The 5,444-nt window shown below is 34.0% G+C and overlaps 1 long non-coding RNA gene across 1 annotated transcript; it reads right to left on the bottom strand.

Annotated features, from left to right (window-relative positions):
- Positions 1 to 340: 340 nt before the first annotated feature.
- Positions 341 to 5,123, bottom strand: LOC122110741. The gene is made up of 3 exons (XR_006147909.1): positions 5,032 to 5,123; positions 4,707 to 4,712; positions 341 to 352 (listed from the first exon to the last, which is right to left on the bottom strand). It is a non-coding gene; the product is annotated as an uncharacterized LOC122110741 (long non-coding RNA).
- Between the last annotated feature and the right edge of the window lie 321 nt (positions 5,124 to 5,444).

Below are 5,444 nucleotides of genomic sequence, written 5' to 3' on the forward strand. Positions count from 1 at the left end.
TAACCTCTGTTTTCACTATATTTGATGTTGGTGCCCTGCATCTTGTATATTCACTTCTCTAATTTGGGGAGGGGAAGGGAAGAAACAAAATGCTTAAAAAGGGATACAGGTTGACACATTGTAACACTGAGATGTACAAGACACTATGTTGAAAAATGAATTTTACAATTTACGTGGGGATTGGGGGGGATTGTAGTTGTGGAGATGGGAGGGAAGAATTAGTAGGGGAAAAACAAAGGAGGAGGCAATAATGATTGATAGGAAATGTACTCATTACCTTGCTCATGTAACTGTAACCCCTCTGTACAATATTTTTGCAATAAAATGTATTAAAATAAAAAAAATCTATACACTTTTTAACCTTGTCAACATTTTACATTTTTAAATCATGATATTATTTTTGTATTATTATTTATTAGCAATATAATTTTATGATCAATGAATTTTAGCTTTTAATCATTATGCTACAATGAAAGCATTTACACCAAAATTTTACTCTCTTAATATTCTGAACGTTACTGTACATTTACATTTCCCAAATATTTAATAGCACTGTATCTATCTATATATCTAATTGACATTTTTCCTATTTATTTACATACTTATTTTGATATTAAAAATAAGTTTAGCTTTTCCAGGTTTATCAGTTATATCAATGATTATAATTTTGAATTATACTTTACATCTGATTTATTGTATAATTTAGACAAAATAATTTGTAATATTTTTTCCTCATAAAAAATCCTCCTTGCCAGGCACCGGTGGCTCACGCCTGTAAGCTTAGCTACTTGGGAGGCTGAAATCTGAGGATCACAATTCAAAACCATCTCGAGGAGCAAAAGCCGCGAAGCTCTTGTGTCCAATAAACCATTCTGGAAACCGGAAGTAGCGCTTTGGCTCAAGTGATAGAGCGCTAGCCTTGAGTTGAAGAGCTGAGGGACAGAGCCCAGGCCCAGAGTTCAAGCCCCATGACCAACGTGTTGGAGGAATAAAATTCTCCTTAGAATCTCTGGTAAGGTAATTTGATGGTAATGGACTCCTTAATTATTATTATTCGTTTTTGTAGTTCTAGGGCTTGAACTCTGGGCCTGGGCACTGTCCCTGAACTTTTGGCCTTAAGGCTAGGGCTCTTGCAGTTGAATCAAAGCTCAATATCCAATTCGTGTGTGTGTGTGTGTGTGTGTGTGTGTGTGTGTGTGTGTGTGTGTGTGTGTGTGTGTGTGTGTGTGTGTGTGTGTAGTTAACAAGACACAAGTCTCATATAAACTTCTCCTGCCTTGGCTGACTTCCAATCTTGATCAATTAGCCTCCAGCACTAGATCTTAATTTTACTGATTGATTGATTTCTTGATAAGTCTTTCCATCTCTTTATTTCTGAAAGTGTTTGTCTGTGGTAGAATATTCAGATTTTAAGCTTGTTTCCTTCATGACTTTGAACACATCATTCAATTCTTTCACTAACTTTATCTTTTGTTAAGAAATCTACTGATAATTTAATAGAAGTTTCATTATATATTATATTTTACACTTTAAAAGTGCTGTTGGTTTTTGAAAATTTTGATAATAAAATTATTTCTTTGTTGGCTTCTTTGTTAAAAAATGTTCATGCTTTTTTCAAACTATTATTTTAAATATTTGTCAAACTTTTGAAGACTTTTTTTTTCAATTTGGAAGAGATAACTATAGAAATATTTTGTCCCTATGACCATACAAAGTTTTGTTTTTAGTATTCTTTTAAGTCATGTGCAGTGTTCATAATTAAAGAAACAATCAACTCTGTCAATCTTTACTGACTGACTTTGATAGTCAATAGGTTAAAACTTCTGATACTCTTTCAGTCATTTGCTTGAAGTATAACTACTATTTTTTCTCATGAGGACAGGCCAAGGGATTCTAGTTTGGGATCTGAGCCATATATATATTTTTAATTTTTGTCTTTCCAAAACATGTCTTTTCTTATATATTTATTCATTTTTTTGTCAGATTTCCTCCATTTTTCTGAAAGCTTCCACAAATCTTCTCCCATCGATTGGTGATTATCAAAGTTAGTGTACTGTCCAAACAGGAAAGCACTAAACCCCATCTCAACCATCTCTCTTGCTTAATCTCACAGAATAATTGATAAAACATTGCATTATGAAAATTACATGATATAGAGAGGTAAAAATGTTCTTAAAGGAAAGAGAATAGTATAGAAAAATTGAATGAGATTAGATAATTTGTACAAAATATAGGTAGTAAAATGATTTCTAGTGTTATAAACATGATAGAATGACTAATTTGATAACTTTTGTTTAAATGAGTCATTAAAGAATAGAGCATTAATTTCAGGACAAATGATTCATTTAGTAAAAATGGTGAGCCATGTTGAAATAACATGGTTAATTTTCTAAGACTGATGCTGTAGAGAAGGCACATGTACGCAACAGAGAAAGTAGACCTAATACTCTGTTCAGTTCTAACAAAATCTACCATTAATGATGAAAAATCTGTCTGAATATATTTCACAGTTACAAATTATTAAAACATTGATAGTTGATAAAAATTTAAAAGTGCTGAAATAATGATGCTTAAAAATAATAGGAAAAATATTTTTATGAAATATTGTGTGGAGGGTGTGTTGTGGTGTGTGTGTGTGTGTGTGTGTGTGTGTGTGTGTGTGTGTGTGTGTGTGTGTGTGTTACAATCCTAGGGTTTGAACTCAGGGCCTGGGCAATGCCCCTGGCTTTATTTGCTCAATGAAATGGTTCTACCATTTGAGTCACAACTTCACTGCTGGCTTCTTTGATGGCTAAGAGTTTCACAGATTTGAGTACCTGGGCTGGCTTCTGACCATAATCATCAGATTTCAGCCTCCTAAGTAGCTAGTTTGCAGGTATGAGTCTGTAGCATCCAGCATGATATATCTCAATTACCCACATTAACCATAAAAATATAAGTACAAATATATATAAATTGGCTTTTAGAATGCAATATTGAAATGATATAAAATTACTTTTACACTGAAACATGTCAATTAAGTAACTAATTAACATAAACACTTCACTATCCCAATCATGTAATTACTGTACACAAGATATGTTCATAATTTAAGAAATCAAAATGTAGTTTCTCATTATGGTCAATGAAATTTGTATTGCTAATAAAATCCAACTTCACAGGTGTCATATTTTTCAGTCCTTTGATATAAATTTCAAGAAAAATAATGATTTCATGAAAATTTTCTCTTACATGAAGGAGAGTATACACTGAGCTAAAAAACAGAGGGTTAGAGAAGACTAAGCAAATTTTGGAGTGTTTCATAAAAAACTACTATTGGAGAAATCATAAACATTTCCTAAGATTACTTGTAATCTTGCATATTAAATTAATCATATTACTCATTTAAAATATTTATATTTTCTAGTATAATTGAAATTCTCTGTATTATATATCAATGATTTGCTTTTCCACAGAAATTAATTAACTAGTTAATATATCTGAATTATCTGCTGATTTATGAGCACTCACTGTGTTAGACAATGAGACAGAAAATATATGTATTAATATCCATAAGAAATTCTTCTATGTAATGAGAAAATAAAAATTATCAAAGAATGTGGTATGCCTCTGAACTAGTGACTAGAAAATATTCCTGCATATGTGTATGGTGATATCTGCTATCTAAACATATTAGTTGAAGAGTTACATTTTCTTTTTTTTGAGGAGGGGGGGGTTCAGGTCGTGGGGCTTGAACTTGGCCTGGGCGCTGTCCCTAAGCTCTTCAGCTCAAGGTTAGCACTCTACGACTTGAGCCACAGCGGCACTTCTGGCTTTTTTTCTTTTTGCTCGTGTGGTGCAGAGGATTCGAATCCAGGGCTTCAGGCATGCAAGGCAAGCGCTCTACCACTGAGCAGCCTTCCCAGCCCCAAGAGTTAAGTTTTTTTTGTTGTTGTTGTTTGTTTGTTTTATTTTTGTGGGTTTTTTTTTCGGTTGTGGGGCTTGAACTTGGGCTCGAGTGCTGTCCATGAGCTCTTCAGCTCAAGGGGAGTGCTCTACCATTTGAGCCACAGAGCCACTTCCCGTTTTCTGGTGGTTAATTGCAGATAAGAGTCTCATAGAATTTCTTGTTTGGGCTGGCTTTGAACCACCATCCTCAGATCTCAGCCTCCTGAGTAGCTAGGATTACAGGTGTGAACCATGGGGGTTTGGCTAAGAGTTAAGCTTTTTAAGATTTAATATTCTTCTGCTTGTATAGTAAAATACACAAGTCTATAGTAATTTAGCACACATTCCAAAAAATAAGTTTTATATCCAGTGTGCTTTGGAGAAGGCAAAATCTGTGTAAACAATAGGTGATATTTGTCTTTGAGAACAGTATCATTGTTAGGGAAAAGATCTGTTCCAATGAATCAAAATTGATTGGTTAAAGAGGAGGCAAAACTTACAAGCAAAAGGCAGAAAAATAAAGACTTCATGTGAGCCACCAAGGAAAACATCAACATAGCTCAGGAAATATCAGACAAACAAGCTGAAAAGCATACCAAGTTCTGTTTAAATAAAGCTCCATTCAAAAGTGAAAAGACTTAGAAAGAATATGTTAAGCAAAGTAAACCAGACCCAGAGAAACATAAGTTAGCATGGTCCCCCTCATTTGTGGTAGCTAGAATGTGCCTATGAATCTACTAGTAAACATACTGGATGGCTAAAAATATACACCAGAACACAAGAAACTATACAGGTCGTTAGGTAGTCACACACAATGAGATCAAATGAGGATATTCTTAAGAGAGGATCACAAAGGTGGAATACCTATGTGCATCTGATCATGGAAAATAATATTTAGCGAAAAGATCTCCAGCACGTGACAACAAGAGGTTTTTGCATAGTTGTTTTTATTTTCGTTTCCTTTTGTCTTGTTTGTCCATTTATTTCTCTTTGGGAGGGTCAGTGGGAAGGGGTCAGAAATGGAGGTAGAAATTCATCCCTGGAATTCACTAGACAGTATATTAAAATGAACTATACAACTTGTAGGTTGGACAAGAAGGAAACATTGGAAGAGAGCAAGGAATAAGGTGACATTGTCCAAAAGAATGTACTCTATCTGACTTATATAACTGTAATCCCTCTGTACATCACCTTTATAATAACAGTAACAAGAAATTTTAGATTGCATAACTTAGCTGATCCCTCTGCAAACTTGATCTCAACTAGTCATTAATGTTCCTATCGATCTACTGCTTTGACAGGATAGAATTGCAGTTTTTAATTATCTATGGTACTTAGGACCTGATACGGTTACCAAGTTATTTGCTTCCCACTTGGGAGATCATTTCATTATTCCAGAGATTCCATTTTTTCCTTTGTTAGAGGAACAGGTAACATTCTAAGGAATCATTCTCTATATGTCTGATGGTAGAGTAAGGATAAAAAGAATAAGACAAGCTCCAAGTAAGTTTTAGTTG

The sequence above is a fragment of the Dipodomys spectabilis genome, unplaced genomic scaffold (assembly GCF_019054845.1).
Source record: "Dipodomys spectabilis isolate Male_0828 unplaced genomic scaffold, ASM1905484v1 ptg000081l, whole genome shotgun sequence".
NCBI lineage: Eukaryota > Metazoa > Chordata > Mammalia > Rodentia > Heteromyidae > Dipodomys > Dipodomys spectabilis.